This window comes from Sinohyriopsis cumingii, chromosome 9, assembly GCF_028554795.1.
Source record: "Sinohyriopsis cumingii isolate HCF-2022 chromosome 9, ASM2855479v2, whole genome shotgun sequence".
Classification (NCBI taxonomy): domain Eukaryota; kingdom Metazoa; phylum Mollusca; class Bivalvia; order Unionida; family Unionidae; genus Sinohyriopsis; species Sinohyriopsis cumingii.
In genome coordinates this window covers 55,830,566-55,852,808 of record NC_142969.1, presented here as the reverse complement: position 1 = coordinate 55,852,808, position 22,243 = coordinate 55,830,566, and the positions used below count along the sequence as shown (strand labels likewise).

At 33.9% G+C, this 22,243-nt stretch overlaps 1 pseudogene across 1 annotated transcript in view; it reads right to left on the bottom strand.

The window, feature by feature from the left end:
- Positions 1–21,922, bottom strand: part of LOC149791861 (methionine--tRNA ligase, cytoplasmic-like) — a 58,672-nt pseudogene extending 36,750 nt beyond the window's left edge. The window contains exons 1-2 of the transcript XR_016423307.1: positions 21,862–21,922; positions 7,295–7,431 (exon numbers count right to left, since the gene is read on the bottom strand). The product of XR_016423307.1 is annotated as a methionine--tRNA ligase, cytoplasmic-like (transcript). The remainder of the gene's footprint in view (positions 1–7,294; positions 7,432–21,861) is intronic.
- Positions 21,923–22,243: the final 321 nt, after the last annotated feature.

Here is a 22,243-nt window from a genome sequence, read left to right as displayed (position 1 = left end):
ATGAACCGGTTAACATTTATTAGTTTATGTGTATATGGATGTGTTTGTCATTTCTACACAAGTGACTGTTAAATTCATGTGACTATTGTAGCATGTTTGAACATAAATTTATAGTTTATTCCAATTCAAAGATTAACAAAATAATTGAAGATAAGCAGAGTTGTAATGATTCAATAATATGTATTGCTACTGTGATATTTTCTATGATGATGTACCGTATGGGTATGTCAGATATTGCCTGGATATCCAAATTCAAGCGCAATTGTGAGTATGACAATACATAAATGTTTGAGCACTTGATGGTGATGTATCACAATATACATAAATTCAAGTTGAGAAAACAAATTGAAGAACTAGTATGAAAGTGTTTCTCTGTGTGAATGTATTATTATCCATTATCTAGACATTCATTATCAGACTGGTTCCTGAATCAGCAAGTGCCACCAACAATGTCAGTGACAATACATCATTCATTTTCCTTTATGTAAGGTTGATATGCAAAAATTATAAATTAATCCTATGTTGAAAATTTTTAACTTTTGTGAATTTAATGTCAAAATAAAAATGTAACTTATTGTCAAATATAGCATTACTAAAGCCTAAATGGTAGGCAAAGTCAGGAACATAAACTCCTCAGATGTATTAGAGGATACAGTCTAGAAATATGCAGGTTTCAGTGATCAAATTATGCATTGTATAGTTAGTATTAAAATCATATGGAAACCTTGCAAAACAGTCATGATATATTCTGGTTATACTAGCAAATATTTGTTTCTTAATTACAATGTGGACACAATGACACAGACAATCCATGGCAAAGGCAAACATACAGGGTAAAAGTTTATATCATGTAAAATACTGTATCATCACTTCAGACTTTCAAGCACAATCGTGTGAACAAATATGAATAATGTCATGCTACTTTAATTTATAAAATAGGATAAAAGTAGTTGCAACAAATAAGGAAAACCGGCAGAAGATGTGACTAGACTATCCTATCTCTACTCTTACCAATGCACCTCCTATCTGAAAAAACATTTTCCCAGAATAAACAAATTCCACACTGCATCAGCCGACTTTTATCTAAATCTGTAGTTCAGACAATATTGACATGCTATCAATACCAACAAACAACAACAAAGCGATGGACGGTGGACCTGACTGCCTAGGCAAATTAATAACATCAAAGCATCAGAAATGCCGTTAAAACTGAATTTATTGAAAGAAGCACAAAGCGGCACAGAACCTGTCAATGATATCGAACAAATTAAATGTATGAAGAGTCATCAAAAATGTTTGAAAATTTGGGATAGCAGGATTGATTTCAAGAAATGTATAACAAACAATGGAAAGGTAGGATGCCTTGAAACTTGTCGTTTTTAAACAGTAATATAGATTGTGTTGCCTGCCAAATGTATGAACTTTTATATTGTATCACCACAGCAATATGGTCTCCATAACAAGATCAATCATTATCAAATGTGTCTGAAATTTGATGATATTAGCACATATTACAATGTAATCATAATCAAAACAGAAACATAAGTGAAGTGGACACAGACTTGTACGGATTAAACATATCTCAGTCATATTCACTGAGATATGGAAGATATAAACCTTACCAAAAGGAGATTAAAAATACATGGCCAACGGAGTGGTAACAAGCAAATGTTGATGGAAGGATGACAGATGGAGGACGGACACTTGGCCATACCATAAACACACTAGGCCTTACAACCTGGTGAGATGAAAATTACCTGAGCAAAGTTTTTTGTTATTAACGTATGCATCTTCAAGTGATAACCGTACGATTTAACAAGATTTAAGGCAATCCATCAAAAAACATGCGACTAGTTGTGCTGTCAAGATTGCACTCAATTCCAAGACAAAAGAGCATTGACTCTAACAAAAATTATGTGAGAAAAGTGATTTGTCAATATGCACATCATTAGATGATAATCTTGATACTTTTCCAAGTTCCATGGGAATATAATGAAATGTGTAACTAAATGACGTCACAACTTTTTTCCATACACTGCATTCAGCAACACTTCAACAAGGGCAATAACCCTTACAACAATTATGCCGCAAAGTGATCGGTCAGTATGTGCATCTTCAGGTGATAATAATATAGACCAAGTTTCCATAAGAATAATACTGACCGAGTTTCCTGGAAGTCCATGACAATAATATTGACCACGTATCATGGCAGTCCATAAACAACTGTGGGGCTAATTGCACTACCAACACTGCATGCAAGACAAAAGGACGGATGGACATGAGAATTCCTATATACCCTTGACCCTACCAAGGAGTGCGTATAAGAAATATTCAGCAATATGGCTTAATTTACGCTAAGGCATTAACTAATAATACACATACTTTAGTTAATTAATTAATAATGCACATGTATCACATAGTTTACTAACTGATTAATAATACACATTTAACACATAGTTTAGTAATTAAATAACAACGCACATTCATCACATAGTTTAGTAATTGAATAATAATGCATATTTATCACTTAGTTTAGTAATTGGTTAATAATTCATATCCATCACATACATAGTTTAGTAACGGATAACAGTACAAGTCAAACGAGTCATGTAAGCGCATTTACTGCTGTAAGTTTGAAAAATAATTGTATTTTAAAAATTTAGTCGCAATTAAGTTAAAACAAAGTTCATTTTAAAAATCCAGACTAAAATTATCGATCGCTATGGACTTTTGCAAAGGCAGTCGGCATTACACTTGGGTCAATAAAGTCGATATTGGTTTTAATTATTACTAGTGCAGGGGAAATCAAGGTATGCTTACGTGAGCAAGAAGTCGTGCACATCTTCATCCCCTGTATGGATGTTCAACTATGAATGCGGTAAATGAATAACTTACAATAACTTTTATTCTTAGCATGTACATTTGACATCCTTTTAGACTGATAATTTAGCATGATGTAACATTTATCTAAACTAAATCTGAATTGATAGATTTGTTTCTAGTCTTTAGCGTGTATGAAAGCACATATTTGTATGGGAAAAATAGGTATTATGTGCGAATTAAAATAAAAGATGTGATATACAATACAGAAGATATGTACGAAGCTATATAAATGCCTCATATTTATTGGAATTGTGTGCCGATTTGTTATTCCTCCTGATATTTTCCCAGGCGTTGTTTATAAATGACAACATTATCGCGTCTCTGTTTACATTTGTAGGACAACTTTTTCCCAACCCACAGGCACGTTCGCACTTACATCATAGCGCAGGACAAAACCAATTTAAATGAGATCAACCCGCTTGCTTGACTATGCCTAAAAATGTCGAAGTACGTTATCAATGAATTTTGCTGACATGCATTTTTCGAGGAATTTGTACAATATTATTCAATGGAATTGTGATGGACAACGTGCAAAATAAAGTGAATAGACGCCATTTAAAAGTAGGTGTTATCAAATTCTCCAAAATGACACCTTTAGCTGCATAAAGTGACTTAGACCGCACGTATGAGCTATGTGACTTGTATTATAATAATGCACATTTATCCCATAGTGTAGTAATTAATAATGCACATTTATCATATAGTGTAGTAATTGACTAATAATTTACATTTATCACATAGTGTTTTACTTTCAACACAGAAGTATCTTTGTCTCCCAAAACAAACTTGACAGCTGCTTTGAAAGGTTCTAGGTTTGTGAGATAAGAATTCCATGCTTGCAGATGTTTATATTGACTTTCCCATCCTACAGCACATATAAAGAAGTATATTTTAAATAAGTAGCCTTTAGTCCATAAATGTTTTCAGTATGAAATGCAAAACGACCTCAAAATTTCTAAATATTTGTACATTCTTTCACTTTACCAAAATCGAAATTAAAATCCTAGGATCTTCATATCTAACTGCCCACTTGGCCACAAATGGCGTCCGCAGATCAACTCTGGCTTAGCAGATGTTTAAGTGGGTCAATATGACTATCAATTAGATGCAAAGTGTTGCTTAATGACATTTAGTCTAGTAACGTTTAGGTGGTTATAGTAGAGTTTGTCAAAATAACTGGGTCAACTAGTTTACATTTTCACTATATATATATATATATATATATATATATATATATTATATATATATATATATATATATATATATATATATATATATATATATATATAATAAATAGTTACAAAATTTTTAGAACAACCTTCTTAATCAGATTTATAAAGTTTAGTAAATTTAAACATACTCAATTTTAATAAAAATCTTGCTGCGACTTTTAATGCCATCATTAATGTGGCAAAACCTACTGACATGTCTTGCTTTTGTTCTAACATGGGCATGACCAACAGCCACCAACCTTCACTGTTTATGCATTTGAAATTATAGGGCACATTGCAAACTTAAGCATAACCACTTATTTCACTTTAACACTGGTAGCTCTGCTCAATTCTACTAGCCGAAAATATTATCAAATTTACTCATAACTAATCCACACCCACCCAACCTTAACAACAAAGACCACACATTGTGCACTGCTTAACTGCTGACCAGATAAGGGTCTGTGATACTTGCTGAAAAGCATGAGCATAATGGCATAGATCATAAGCCACAAGTTTATCATGGGATGGCAGATCCGGGTCTATGCTGTTCTAAGAGACGAACAACTATATTGGAGCAAATATAATAGTTACCTTATTATTTTCAAACAAACTGTTCTGAATTCTCAATGACTGAATGGGTCACAGGCACTCGACATTAATGCAGTGTAATGGTTTTCACACAGTTATTTTAGATCTACAAAACAATGTACCATGACAGGGCATGGATATGGCGGAGTGGTCTAAAGCACTCGCCATTACCAGTCACTGCCATCTCAGTTGGTACATATTTGCAATGTCTGACATAATTATAACAGGAATGTTGTAAGCATAAATAACAATCAATAAAGAAAAAGCCAACTCTAAATACCACTTATCTTCCAATGAAAAATGTCATCTTGAAAACTTCTTGTGATTGGCTGAACACAAATCTCAAGCTCAGACGTTGTACAATATCCATGATGTATTATCCCATCAGAGGTCAAATTTCATTTTATAGCATGACCTTGAGAGACCAACTTTTATGAACGACAATGGGGAGAAGGCAGAAAGGCTGGTCTCTCATGACAGATTGTAATTTAAATACTGACAATATATATTTACCAAGAGCAACAAGCATACAATGAATGACAGATTATATAACCTCTCCCTGTTTAATAGTTTTACATATAAATACCTGAAACATTATCACAGGATCCACCTTTCTTCAATCAGTCACAGTGACCTTAATTTTCATGCTAAAATCAATAGGCATCCTACTTATCTCCAGTGTATGCGATCCATAAAGTATGGTCAGGGTATGAGAGGCAGAACTAATGTTATTATGCAGAGAAAAAATCTCTTCCTTGAGTCACTGTAAACTTGTACTCTGTCCTTTTGACCCAAAAAGTGGCAACTGTCTTCTTTGCTCAAAGTACAAGCTATCCACAGCTTTGCTCTGTCTGTGATCTAGAACCGTGCTATTCTGGTGAAACCATTTTTACTACTTCAGACACAGTGACATGAATTTTGACCTTTTACCGCAAAATCTAATGGTTTCTTCACACCTCCCCCACAAGTACAAGCTATCCATGAAGTTTAGTAAATGCAGATGGTGGAATACTTAAGTTTTGGCTTGGAAACTACTTTTCTTCTTCAGTCACACTGAACTAGACAGTTTACTATTTCACTCTAACATTGATTGGGCTCTTCTTTACACCATGCACATGCCATCCCAAAAATTTGGCATCAGTAGATGGTAAACAGTTCAAGTTATTGTGTTTTAAAAATGTTCATCTTTCAGTGAGAGTGACCTAAAGTTCTTAATTTATGTGCAAGTCACCTACAAAGTTTGTAAATGTAGACATTTGACGACTTTAGTTATTCTTTCATGGTAGTGACCTTGACATTTGTCTACCAAATTGATAAAAGGTGAACAGCTCAAGTTATTGTGTGAAACTGAAATTGCTTTAGGTATATGAACACACACACACACACACACACACACACATATATATATATATATATATATATATATATATATATATATATATATATATATATATATATATATATATATATATATGAATGTGTAACTAATCCACACCCACCCAACCTTAACAACAAAGACCACACACTGTCCACTGCTTAACTGCTGACCAGATAAGGTTCTGTAATATTTGCTGAAAAGCATGAGCATAATGGTATTGATCATAAGCCACAAGTTCATCATGGGATGGCAGATCCGGGTCTATTCTGTTCTCAGAGAAGAACAACTATATTGGAGCAAATATAATAACTTACCTTATTATTTTCAAACAAATTATCCTGAATTTTAAATGACTGACTGGGTCAAATGTACTCAACAGTAATGCAGTGTAATTTTTTTCACACTGCTATTTTAGATCTACAAAAGTAATGTACCATGACAGGGCCTGAATATGACACTGTTCTAAAGCACTCGTCATTACCAGTTACTGCTATCTCGGTTGGTACATATTTGGGTGATGCCAGTGTCTGACATACTTATAACAGCAATGATGTAAGCATAAATAACCATCTTTAAATGCCACTTATCTTCCAATGAAAAATGTCATTTTGAAAGTAAAACTTCTTGTGATTGGCTGAACACAAATCTCAAGCTCAGACGTTGTAAAATATCCATGATGTATTATCTCAGCAAAGGTCAAATTTCGTTTTATAGCATAGTGACCTTGAGAGACCAACGTTTATGAGCGACAACAGAGGAAAGGCAGAAAGGATTCTTGTCGGGCATGGCTAGGTTTACTTCTAAACATGTCGGTGGTTTCGTAATTATTGTGCCGATAATGTTATCTGTATAACTTACCGTATATGACGTCATTACGTTTTATCGTATATGCCCGTGTCATGCATAGTACACGGTGTTAGATGTATTTTCAGCTGACCAGAGTTACCCGAGTGATTACATAATGACCCGAGTGATGGGAGTGGTCGGACTGACCCGAGTGACCGGAGCGATCCGAGTTATCGGAGTGGTCGGACCGACCAGAGTGACCCGAGTGACCGGAGCGATCCGAGTTTTCGGATTGATCTCGAGTCGACGTGGTGCCATCTACAGATCTAACCACAGAAGTTGACCATAGCAGCTGTTAAGCTGAACCATATTACCTTAGAGCTGAATAAACGGTGTTGCTGGTCGAGTTTTAGGTGATCGGGCGCTGATTGTTTGAATGACCAACCTGGAATACTGACTGGTTGATTGTCCCGTGTGAGTGGTATCCAAATGTGCTGGTGACGGATTGCGTAACTCCATACGTGTAATCTTTATCCCGTCGGATAATTGTAGGGGTTTGCAAAGCCCAGTGTAGTATTGGGACTGTAAAGATAATTTGTATATCTGTTTACAATTTTACTATATGAGTAAAATACTACATTTTGTTGTACTATTTGAGTAAAAGACATCAATCATTTTCGTTGTGAAATCATTGTGAAACATTCACCCCTTGTCCTTGTACTGTGTAAGGTCATTTATTTGTATTTTTATTATTAAGTCCGTGCGTTGTATGTTAATTGATCCAATAATTTGATCATATACACGCACATATTAATCATAATTAATTGTTCATTCAAGTGGTTCGTTATTAAACATTATATTTGTATCACCATCAAAAGTGTTTTCTTGTAAATCCGAAATCCCACCCGGTTATCCTGTAACACCGAATTAAACGGGATGGGTTCGAATCTTAAGATAGGACCGACATGGGTCAGTTACCGTGGTGAGTCCTGGGCATAATACGTTACTGCAAAAGAACTGAACTAAATAATCTATTTGCGGTGTTATGCCGTAAAGCGCCACACCAAACGAAACATAACATTTCAAAATCTGTTGAAATTTTCAAATTAATTTTTTTCATTATGCAAATGTCAGCCTCGCAGTAAAACTTTTCTTACGTCATCTTTGTTTTATGACATCCATTTCAACATGTCTTGTGTCCTGAGCATGAATTACTAGTTTCCAGCGACACGAACATACGTTCTTGTGCAATCCCCACTTATAGGCATTGTAACCTTTTACTTTTATTTTGATCCATTTTATTTCATTATGTTTTGCTATAGTAGTATCTAGCTTTGGTTAAATTTGGATATTGCGTTGCAGTTAACTACGGAGAATCGTAAATTCTTTAAGTACATTTCTTGCGTCATTTATCATAAAATATATGTTTTTTAATTAAATACTGAATTTTGTGTCAAATGCGATCAAGCGCATATAAAATATGGATGCAAATATCATTCACACAATGGATACAGATATATACTTTATAATATTATTTGTTATATTTTGCAATTTTCTCATTATTGTTTGCTTTATGTATTTAGATATTTATCTATGTATTTATTTAGCATTAAATCTACATATAAAGTTACTCATAATACCAGGTGATCTCGTTTGCAGTACGTTTCTTGACTCTAATGAACGAACGTATCGATAACACAATTGTATACACACAAAGATGTTTTACAAGTGTTTAAGAAATCATAACCAAGTGTGCCTAGGAAATTGTAAAAGTGTCTCAGAAATCTGAACCCCGCGGGCTTAAGAAACCCTCTTTCTTAAACTAACTACCATACTATTTTAAATGTAAGTGTTTCAGGAGCTTCATACATATATTATTTTTAGCTGTTTTTTAAAAGATAGCGAGTATTACAACAAAATGTTTTGCTCTAATGCGTTTAGATCTCACCTATTTTTCCACATTTCGTGCTTTAACCAGAACGGGCCATCTTCTTTCAATCTCTGTGCAAAATAGACGTCAGCATTTGGATTAATGTCATGGTTTCTCCTCAAATTTAAGGTCAGAATGTCTGAACCGCGCGTTAGATGATAGGTCAGTTCATTAGGGAGATCAAGGTCAATGGGTGTACGTTTTTCAGTCTGGACTCTTGTAGTCGCATCCTTAAGCCAGACCCTTTCCAAGACTGCAGATGCTGTTAAATGGAGAAAAATTGTTTGAGAAAATAATGAAAAGAAAACGAAATAACTAGGAAATGAACGAGGTGGAGCATTCTGCCTGAGTTTTTTTCCAGTAGTAGATAAACAACAGTTACAAAAATTAAAATAATTGCATGTTTATGACAAACATACAAATTTCATTTTCCAATTAAGTCAATACAATGTTTGCAATTAGTGATAATAATAATAATAATAATAATAATAATAATAATAATAATAATAATAATAATAATACATTTCGTTAATCAAATAAGTTTTGTGAAAAAATGATTTTGTTAGGACAGTAATGACAAGTACAAAATACCTTCATTATTGTCCAACGAAAATAACATATATTCAGAACATACCTTCTTCCAATTATTGTGCCACGGTATAGTTAAATGCTGGTATGCACATACAGGCGAGGGTAATAACCCGGTAACATATAGACGGCAAATAGTTGCTCAATGTAATGATTAAAATCGTAACGCCTTTCTGAATATAAAATTTTCCACCATCTGATACATCTATATAACATATTTTTAGAGTTTTAGAGTCACCTTTGTATGTATCTACAATTTTTTTCACAGAAACCATTTACTTGTGTTACCTTGACCTTTGCTCGTTTGACCCTGAAACCGATGGATATATATCATCCGATAAAGCTGGGTTAAGGTGTGTGTGGTTGGACTAGATGTATTTTGCGGAGACCTTGACCTTTGCCTGTTAGTCTCGTATTCAACACGACCTTGTTCTTTGAACTCTTACACGAATTGTCAGCCACATGTGTTTGGTTTCCATTTCATTTTTTAAAAAAAACTTCTCAGTGATGGAGAACTTAAGCTATACTGTTTTGTTTATTTCAATCTAATTGACCATATCCATTGACTTTATGGGTCTGAGATCAATTGTTTTCCTCCTTTTCCGTTAGTGAAAGAAATCAACAAAGGCAGATAGTTTTAGATGGTGGAGAAGAACTCCAGTTATTGTGCGACAAAATGTTCTTCCCTAATTAACGGTGACTGTGACTGCTGATCTTTTTGTCCAGAAATCAATATTTATAGTTGAGTAGCTGCAGATGATGAAGGAAACGCTTTTCCTTTTATCATTCACAGTGACTTTGACCTTCGTGCCATTGAGTTCGTTGATAATTTAGTTATTGCCTGGAAACCAACTAGGTAACATACGTACACACATACGGGGGGATAAGATCTAGATATAATACACTTCAGCTTATGGCTGGCGTATGAAAACGAAACAAATATATGTGCCATATACTCTAACTGTACAAGTTTGTAATCAAAGCCGGAATAAACGTATACTGAAAGCAAGAATGATTGTAAGAAAATGTAGGTTGGAATACTTTCTAGATTTTAATGTTTCCTGGTGAGGCATTTCAGTTTAAAAGGAAAATGGTTTTTCAAATAGTGTATAGTACACATTATCCCAGTTTGAGTATGCAACAACATATCTTTTTTGTCGTCGTGACATGTTAGTCTCAAAGTCGAGTTACCTTAAAACTTCAAACGTTCCGATCACCTCCATTATATTGTTAGTGTTATTTCAGCCAGCTTGCAGGAATTAATTACCTTAAAAAGAGAGCTTGACTACCTGTAAATCTACCTTCCGAAGAAAGTGAAGCGTTTGAGTGTAAAATTGTACAGAACTGTTTGGTTTAAATAAACACGTGTTTACACATTTGATTAAGACTTTTTACCTAATTACGCAAACGACATGTATAAGTATAAAGTAAGTAAATCACAATAATCAACAAAATAAACAAAATAATGGGTTCAAAAGCATGTATATATATATGCTGCATCTTTAACATCCGTCGAGATAGTCGGCGTTTGGATAATAAACAAAATTGCAGAATGGTTGAATAAATAGTAGGGGCCCTAATTACTGGCGGTAGTGCACGGTGGCGATAATCTTATACAATTTTGCACTACATGGTGAAATAACTTTATTACGTTTTAAAATCTTTTTGAAATAAACCTAATGTTCAATATATGTGTTTGCTTCAGCAAATGGTATTTGTAAAACTGAACATGAGAAATAAATGCACCTATAGTATATCTAAAGATGTATGTATGACAGTGACGACTAATGCCGCTGCTACTACTAATTTAAAACACAGTCAATGTATTCATTCATAAAAGTGAAGGATATTCTGAGAATAAATACACACATAATGTGTAGTGATGTTGATAAGGAAATTGTTCCGTTTTTCCATATGTTGCATCGTTATCTATCATATAATGGCAAATGCAAGCATGCATATTCTGAATAATGGGTAGATATATATACTTGTAATATAATATTACACACACAGATTCATACATACATGGAAGAGCAATGACTCTGGCAAGTCCAATATTGCGTAAATTTATTTAATTGGATAATACTATCGTTGAATAAAATTTTCTAAGCAAAGAATAAACAATTGTGACTATATAATTATGAAATATTGAGAAAATTTGCAAGCGTAGCAAAGTTGTTCTTACATAAATGTCCTTCTTTTGTATGTCAATGTATCTAACCTTCTGCTTGTCAGAATGGCGGTATAGATGCATCTGCTCGATTGACGCAAATATATTTGCCACTGCATATATGTCTGTATGTACGTTTACAGGTGGAAACTGATGTTCTATGTATAATACCAATATTAAAAAATGTATTTCATCTAACTACTATTAGCAGAGCGTGAATTAGGTTTAGGGACTTTCTTCAAGTTCTCTCGTATATATATATATATATATATATATATATATATATATATATATATATATATATATATATATATATATATATATATATATGACTCTGTGTGTGTATGTGTGTGTGTGTGTGTTTAAATGTATATTTTTCTAAGATATGTTCATTGCCTAGATGGAAAGGCTCTTTAATGAGAAAGATTTAAATGCTGTTAGATAATATATACTCCCTTAGGTGGTTAGCTAGTTCTGCATAATCGGATTATAATTTGTGGTCACTTTCCAATATGTGCTACTAAGACTTATTTGATAAAGTGGTGTTCTCAATTAGCCCCTTAGGTATCCAAGTAAGCTAATACTTTTCAGGTGTACTAATATTATTATACAGATAAAAAGAGAGTTATGTAAGTCCCAAACTGATAGCGAAAAGAGATGACAATGAATGTTGAAAAATAGCCCTAAAATGTTGTATAATATCGAGAAGTGCACTTCATAATAATAGGTAGTGATGTGTTCAAATGAATCCTATTAAGAAGTCATAATCATCAGTGCTAAATATACAAATGAAACGTTTTCTATGTCATTGTATCTTTGGAGTTTTTGTTTCATGGGCGAACCTGAAGGGATTCATAACAGTCTTTTCAGAAACTATTTCTCACATGACAACCGTAATGAGTAAATGACAGGATGTGTTTATAATTGCATAAATAAGGTAATACGTGGACCTACTTGATAAAAACTGTTAAATTAATGAACGAAAGTGCATCAACAGGAAAGCAGTTGTGAGTTACCTTTCATACGAATAACCAATTGATTTCTTTTGCAGATGTCATGTGTCTTTCGTCTTCGTCAAGCAAAGTTATATAGTTCCAAACTATTTCTCAAGTTGGGAAATTTATTATATTAATATACGTTGAGTATACACTCAAGAATATTTCCTATTATATAAAAAGCTGAAATGAAAATATGATAAACGTTTAACAACAAATTTGGGAGAGAAGGATATATGTCGAATAAGTGTTCCTTATGGGAAAAAGGAAATTGTCCCTCTTGGACTAGGTTACTTTCGGTTGAAAGAGGAAATTTAGGAAATCATAATCTAAACGTTTTGCGGATGTTGGTAATCGGTTTGAATATCAATGAAAAAGTATCATCGTGGCTGGATTTGCGAGTCAAATGAGAACGTACAAGAGGTTCCAACTTTAATGAACCTATGGGGCTTTAACATTAAATCCAACACACATCACCACTGGTTCGTCCGACCTCCTCGGCTGCATAAGGTCGCAGGGTCCAACCCCGTCAGAGTCAAACTAAACACTTATACAAATGCTACTACTAACAGCTACTTCGCTTGGCGCACATCATTATGAGGTTAGTGTTAGGATTGGTCGCCCTGGTGTCAGGATAATGTGACTCGGTGGGACATCATGCTACATATCTGCGGCATAATGCATCAGGGCCAGATATTACTATAAACTGCCACACTGCAGACGTTGTAGCGATATGACTGGAACATTATTAAAGCTACATCAAAAAATTAAAATCACACACACCCGCACACACACACGCACACCCTCACACACACGCACACACACACACACATGCGTGCGCGCAAGCACACAGTCTCCCCATAGGCGCAATTGGACGTCAAACTCACGTACAATAAACAGGTCAAGTCCATTTTTAAATCTAATATAGCCGCCAGCGTCAGGAGATTTAGAGCGACGGTCTGCCACAAGAACAATTCAAGAAGTTCTTTAGCGAAATCATTCATCCTTAGTAACTATAAACAGGATTACCAAAATATGTTTGGCCTAGTTTCCAAATTTGTCATACGAGCCGTTAAACTTTTCCATCTGTTGAGATCGTGATTGAAAAGGATTGTAATTTCCATAGGTTCTTTTATTTCGTCCGTGCTAAGTTTAAGGTTGATATTTCAATATATATGTATCGTATATTGTTCGTCAGATTTTATGTCTGCATCAGATGAAAGGATTTGTAAAGCTTGACAATAAATCGATTGAGTAACTAATTCATTTGTTAAATAAATCTTGAACATCTGACATATTGTTTTTTCTACTTGATACCTTAGTAGCGTTCATTGTGAATCACACCTGTTTATATTTTTTCAGCTTGTTTTATCCGTGCTTTCAAATATTTGAAAACGTTATCTTCCAAACTTCCACATCTTCTAGACCAATAAACCTTTGTACAAACGCAGTAAGACTTTATACAAACTGTCTACCGCTTAAAATATACATGTAGATCACCTAAATCCTGAATATATTCCTTTTGCGTGTCAGAATAAATGTTTAGTCATTGGAATCAATGTTTAGACATAGGATTAGTAGTTCCCATTTTTAATCATTTCTGTGAAACTAAAACTAACAAAACCGTGAGTCAAATATCTATACAGTTATTTAATTATTTAGCTTTTTTATATACCGTGTTGTATTCAATAGTCAATTCATAAAAATGAATCTCAATAAATCAGAATAAACCATGTTATAGCATCGTAAATATAAATGCTCGATTAGTAATCATTTTTAAAATTTAACAGCTCTACAATTCATACTGTAACTGACTGTACGTGTTGAATTTGACACTGCATGGTGCATTGTTTTAGTTATGATATTCGTTCTTTTTGATTGGCGTGCTGGACATTAATTGACAAAGAAAAAAGGTTTAGCCAGCAGCTTACCTAATTACATACTATATTATGTGGATAGCTAATCCAGACGTGTGCTATATTTGCATGGAATGCGTTTCGATGGGTGGTCTTTACATGTATTAATTAGTTGTCAGGACTTCTTAGTTCTTATGAGCATGTATTTGTGATCTTTGTAGCTATGATGTGTCTGTTTATTATGTATTTATTCTGTTGTATGCTCTTCTGCCTTGGATGATTTAACGCTATTGTGTGAACGCTTTTCATGTGGACTTCCACGTTCAATATTAGTTTTCCCTTTGTAATACTTCCTTCCTGAAGACCAGTCTCATTTGGTTGTATCAAAACAGCTTCAGTGGCCTAGTGGTTAGAGCGTACGCCTCTGATGCAGGATGTCGTGGTTTCGATCTCCGGCCGAGTCATACCAAAGTCTTGCAAAAATGGTACTAACAGCTGCCTCGCTTGGCGATCAGCATTAGGAGCTTATTATTAGGACTTGTCGACCTGGTGTTAGGATTATGTGACTGGGTGGGACATCATGCTACATGGCTGCGGCATGATGCCCCAGTGCTAGACATCACGATCAACTGCGACATTGCAGACATCATAGCCATATGACTGAACAATTGTTAACAGCTACGTTAAAAAGCAAAATCACATCACACAACACACGTTCAACTCTATTAGGAAATGTCTTCCTTCCTGAATTTTCCACATATTGAAGAGACAATGAATTTTCTTTAATTTTAATTGCACCACCTATATTTTTTATTTTCAAATTAAATTAAAGTTTCAATAAACATGTACGGAAGTTATTTGAATGCATTTGTATTTTTAAGCCATATTAAAATTGTTTTGAAGTCATCTTTAAGTTATCTTCAACGTTTTTTCAGATTGTTGATTTTTAAAAGTTGCTAGTCCTTGAGCAAAGCAGGCGCAAGAGAACTGCATTCTAGACTCGCAATCCTCTTTGTTTGTTTTTGATCTTTTGTTGTCTAAAAAAAGTGATTAAAGCTTCCATTGTTTAATTCAGTTGATAATACCAAACCCGATTTAAGTAACGGACTAGTTTTGCTATTAAATATCCTTGTATAAGCTCGTGCTGGAATTCATTTAAATGATCAATTCGAAGAAAATATCTTGCTATAAATTTTATCCTAAGTGCACTACATCGGATAGAAACTTGGTTGTTTTATCTGTGTTATCTCTACGGGTGTGAACGTATGTGTCCGAACATATTATACTAAAGGCTGACTCGCTTTGGCGCTCAGCATTAAAAAGGTATTGTTATGAAAGGTCGGCCTGGAGTTAGGAATATGTGGCTGGGTGGAACATGATGCTATAAACCGCCACACTGTATTCATTGTTGCGATATAACTGAAACAATTAAAGCTACGTGAAATAACCAAATCACACACCCTCACACACATTAACCACACAAGGGTAAGATGGGAAAGAAGCACAAAATGTAATTGAAAATCTTTCAAAACTAAGTAACCTCCATATCCCGTTATAACGAACTTAATTTTTCCATTATTACCACAGCTAAACACATATTACCGTCTTCATTTTAATCAAAACTATGATTCATACCACACTATAATCCTTCCACTGAAGTGCAGTGTGATAAAGGATACAAACGATCACATAATGCACGCAAACACATGCGGATCACAGATGGAGTGAAAGTAGATAGCAGTGCTTAAATACATGCACACAGAGCACGAAGACAAAATACACAATTAAGAACAAACGTTACATTGATTTTCACAATCCAATCAAAAACATGTACGAGAATAACACGAATTATGTATAAAGCTTATAGTAATGTATTCATATGTTGCCGTCATAGATTAATACTTTCATTAAAATTGTTATCTTCTGATACACTGGCAGAATGATTTTGTTATCATGTGAACATTATTTGGTTCTTGCGATTGTAATTAACCGACCACATCTTACTCTATATCACGCGTCTTCTTTCTAAATCAAACTATATATATATATATATATATATATATATATATATATATATATATATATATATATATATATATATATATATATATATATATATATATATATATATATATATATATATGTATGTATGTATATATAATTTATTATGCAAAACCAAAGATTGAAAAGGAAAATAAAATGTCTGCTGGAGTTTGCTAAAGGCAAAACTAAGCTATATATTTAATATAACTAGTGTAATGTGACACAGGAGAAACCAATATGTAAAGAAACACACATGTATTTTCTAATGCGATTGTTTTGAATGGGTCCTATGAGAACATTCAACACACACATACAAATATTAGCTCAGTCGCAATGGTATCCTTTCTATGTTTAATAATGCAACTATACTGCAACGTAATGAACGTCTAGTATAAATTTGTTGGTCTAAGAAAAAAAAATATTAAGATTTTTTTAAAACGAGATTGCGACAGTTTACGATTTAAACAATGATATATTTTGTACAGATATTCTCTCTCAGCTATGTATGCATGCATGCATGTATGTATGTATGTATGTATGTATGTATGTATGTATGTATGTATGTATGTATGTATGTGTGTATGTGCATTGCTAAGAGAGGTAGGTTATTAAAATCATACTTGAATAAATAATTCAGACATCTTCACATGATATCCACCTCTAAGTGGCTGCTAATGATCTAAAGTTGTGTTCGTTAATCAGCGTCTCAGTAAAAAAATCAAATATTGTCCAGATTAGCAACCATCTCATTAGATATGTTTTTTCCGTGTGATCGTGGTGGATCAGTCTCAAGATGAAAGATACGACAAAATATACGATTTTGTGAGTGTGTTAGAAATTAGGACATGAAGATCATGCAGGTCGGGGATGTTTATGTCCGGGGATGCCTGCCTACAGTCCACACATTCTGATTTAATGATTCCGTTTATAAAGGCAGTGTAAATATGACAAAAATTGTGCTAATAGGGGCCATCAAGTTTACGACTTGTGATTAACTCTTAAAACAATGTACTAGTGGCAATGTCATGAATTGCAGTTTTTGCCAATGCAAAGTATTCTTTGTTGCATACACTTTGTTATGATCAGTCGCCTCATCAGAATAAGAGTCATCTGCATCTCTGTTCATTTCTTGCTTCCAAACTACAATTGTCCAAGAGTTCCCTACAGTAAGTCACATTTTTTAACCGTAAATCACATTGTTTTTAAACTTTAAGCTCAGATAAGGATATTTCAATACATTTAATCGAAACACAAGATGAGTGAGATAACTCACTTGATGTAATAAACCTAATAGATAGTTTGATAGCATTATAAATTAAATGCGCTTCAGCAGCTAGAGTTTTCTTTAATGACGAAGTTGTAAAAAGTTGCCGATAACATGACGAAACTCTGTACATATGGCTTGAAAGTAGTATTGAATATATTTTGTTAGGTTTCGTTAAAGCTCGCACATGATCTAAGCTGCCATCAATAATATTGCAAATCAGATGTCCCTTCAGGTTATAATAATACCCGTGAAATATATTCAAAATTCAGTCCCGCAGTTTTAAAGCTGTCGTGTAAAGGGTTCTTCATTGCTACCCATAGCAGAGGAATCTGATGGCAGATTAGCATTGTTTTTACAGATCTCAGATAATCTAATATTACGATGGTAACCATGAAATCCATACCCTGCCATGCAGGTTTAAAATAAGTCGTTTCATTGTTTCACACTATTACTATTAATATTATTATGAGTCTATGCTCTTAAAATAAGTAACAGAAGAGGGTGAAAACAATAGGCTTTGCAAAATATTACAAATAATATATTTCCCTAGACTCTAAAGTAAAACGTCAGGAAAAATAGCTAACAATATTGCGAATTAAAAACAAATTGTACAAATCCCGATGAAAATCCAAGATAGAAGGCGATGACGTATGCCATAGTCAGCGTTGTACTAATTTGTCAACAGTCTCGTGTTGAATCACAGAAAATATTATTCCAGTTTTTGAATGTCGTACAAATTCCGGTAAATGCTGCTGTCAAAGTATAAATTTAGAGTACTTTAGTATTTCCAGGTAAAACAACCACTTTAATTCAGAAATTTGAAGAAAAACAATTTCAGCCCCATACTGGTCACAACATAAAACATCGTGAGGTCTCAAGTTTTAAGGCACAACTGATCGAATTCTTATCATAACATCAGTTATAAGACTAACTAAAACGCAAAACAAATTCCTAGATTTGGGTCAAGAGTTCGTCATTCTAGAACAAAATAGAAGTTTGTTCACGAATTAACACGTGCCTTAGGTCACGTAGTACCGGTATGACCTTGGCTCATCTCGATGATTTATACTATGAAACAGATAAAAAAAAATTATATAAAAAGTTGTTTATCAAAACTCTCACTGATTTTGGAAGAAGCTCAGCAGCAAAAGACAATGTTTCAATTCTGGACAATGTCAAATCGAGTAAACAATGTTACAATACAATAGCATGTAATGGAATAAAAAGAATATTTTAAAACTAGCAGACAAACAATTAATTTAAATATCATATAACTTCCCCTATCAAGGAAAAAGAGAGATTTATATAATAAAGATTTCTTTATACCATATGACAATTATAGATGTAGTTTATATAAAAATAGTATAAGAAGAAATCTTATGAATGATACAAAGTATCCATGAAATAATATATTTATATACACGTGAAAGTGCGTCTGCTATTAAATTGTCATTTACATTAATATGTTTGATATCAATATTATATTCCTGTAACTAAAAACTGAACCTTAATACTCTCTGATTTTTGGTCTTCAGCTTGCCGATGATTGTAGAGGGGTTGTGATCACTAAACGCAATAATTGGAGAAGGAGGTGAACTAATGTAAACTTCAAAGTGTTGTAATGCCAATATCAAACCAAACGTTATAATTTCTCTGATACTTATATAATTCCTTAGAAACGTAGCACATGGGATGGTCGTCATCATTTTTATCTTCTTGTATCAATATTGCGCTAAGCCCAACATCAATTGCAGACAGCTTAAATGCATTCCCTGAAATTTGGAGCTGAAATAAATGGTGCACATTTAAGTATGGCTTTAAAATTATCAAAAGCCTCCTGATATTTTTCAGTCCAATAAAACTTGGTTTCCTTACTCAATAAATTGTCATAATTTCAGCAATTATGACAAAATCGAAACAAAATTTCTGATAGTATCCAGCCATATACAGAAATCGCATAAGTTTTCTTTTACTAGGCACATACTATTCAGATATGGCCTTGGCCTTAGTCTATATAGGTTTAACTTGAAATGTTACACAAACACTGCAAAACTTACTTTTTAATAAAATTGATTGTCAAAATTGCATTAGTAAGTCTGCCAAAGAATTTCCAAATTATCGATGAATGTTCTAAGTGTCGTTGTAGATGATGACATCATCAACGTAAGCATCACAATTTTTTAAACCATTCATAATCACGCCCATTAAACGTTGAAAAGTACTTGGAGTCACGAATGCCGAAATTTCCTTTCCCTTTGTCGTCAGTGGAATTTGCCAAAATCCTTTCAAAAGGTCAAGATTGGTGACATACTTTGCATTTGAAATTTTGTTCGTAAGGGAAATGAATCAGTTTGAGTCACTCTTTTCACCATTCTATAGTCTGTTCTCTAGTTTCAGAGCAAGTTTACATGGTAAACTCAAATAACGTTTACTTGGTTATATGAAATCGTTCTCCAGCAAATACCGAATTTCCGTTTTTAAATATAATTGTTTGAGAGGGTTCATCGTGTACAGGTGTTGTTTCACAGGGTTGGAATTAACAATTTCAACATCATGGTAATCTTTGCTTGTTTTTGTAGGAACATCTGGGAATAAATGTTCCTATTCAAGTAATAACTGTTTAAGTTATTTCCTTTCTTGTTGTTGCAAATCTGAAAGTTTCTGGTATATATTATTAATAATTTCTTAATTTCGAAGATTTGTAACTCCATAATCAAAAGAGTCCGATTGTACTCCTTCGCTTAATTCCTCACTGAGTGGGACAGGCATAACTAAATTAATTGCATGTTTAACATGGATATCTCTCTCAACATATTCCTTTAACATATTTATGTGGCAAAGGTGTTTGTGTTTTCGCCTCCCAGAATTATTTATGACATAATTTAAATCATTTACTCTCTTTTCACCTGTGTAAGGACCATAATACTTGGCCTGAAGAGGGTTTCGTGGTACGGGCAAGAGAGCCATAACTGTATCACCAGGCTGAAAATTTCATTCATTTGTATTTTTATCATACCTGAATTTCACTTTTGTTGAGTAGAGCGCATACTAGCTCTTGCAACTTCATATGACTTTGACAACTTGTACTTGCAGTTGGAAACATAATTGAGAAGGTTGATTACATTATCTTCGTTAGCGGTTTCTCTTTTAACAGCTTCAATGGTCTACGCACAATATGTCCAAAACTAGTTCAAAGGGATCCAGTCCTATGGATTCGTGAACTGATTCCTTTACAGCAAACACATAAATGAATGCCTTCATCCGAATATTCACCTGTACCGAAACAATATGACCGAATCATATTTGTCAAAGTCTGGCGAAATCCTCCTAAATCATCTTGAATTTCAGGGTGATAGGCAGATATTTGAATTATTGGATGCATAATTCGTACATAACTTGCTGGAATATGCCATACATAAAATGTGACCCTTGATCAGGTTGGACAGATTTGGGCAGGTTAAATTGAGTAAACAATTTTATCAAAGCTTTTACCATTGTTTTAGTTTTAATATTCCTTAAAGGAGTAGACACTGGGAAGCATTTGTGACGCACACATTATGGTCAGCAATAATTGGTTACCTGACTTCGTCTTAGGTAAGTGACCGACACATTCTACCATTATTCTGCTAAATGGTTTATGAAATGCAGGAATAGGTGAGCCTTAGGTATCTTCTGATTGTGTTTTTTACCATTTGACAATAGTGACAAGATCTGCAGTATTTACAAGCATCAGTTTTAATGTTTGGCTAACGGAAGTGATTCATGATCTTGTATCAAGACTTATTAATACCTAAATGACCAGGCAGATGAGTTTCATGGATCAGACTAAGTATTTCCTGTCTATACAATTTCGGAAGGAGTTTGCTTGTTCACCGACCACTCGTCACCAGCAGGTACATCGGGAGGTCTCCATTTTTTCATTAGAATCTCATTTATAATGAAATAACAGACAGGAACGTCTTTGGCTTCAGTTTCACTAATGACATTTTAAAATAATCAGGAAATCTCAGGATATTTTTCCTTTTAGACGAGAAGCGATTGTCGTTTATCACCCTGATTATAATAAAGAGAATTAGTAGTTAAAATGTCATCACTGTAATCAACATTTTCTGATTGATCCAAAAAAGTAGTAAAAGTGACATCATCAAAAGCCTGACCAATACATGTGTCAGCTAATGGAATACTTTCCGGAACATCATCATTTTCAAGAGCTTTCTTTGCCATAGCTCTGGTAATGTACAAGCTGGGATTAAATCACGCAGTTCGTTTGCAATTGGATCGACGTTCTAATCGAAACAAGGCTTGAAAGTTACATGTGGATTAACCACAATTTTAACTCCAGCCAGGTCAATGCCTAATAATAAATAAATGCACTCAACGGGTAAAGAATACAATCTTCCGACTGTCACAGATTTACGCCATGGAGAGAAACAATTAACAAAGCTGCACTCCATTCCCTAAATACGAACACTCTCATTAGAAGAAGACCTCAGAAAAAAAGCAAAGTACCTGATAACAAAAGACTTTTAGAAGGTCCTGCGTCCC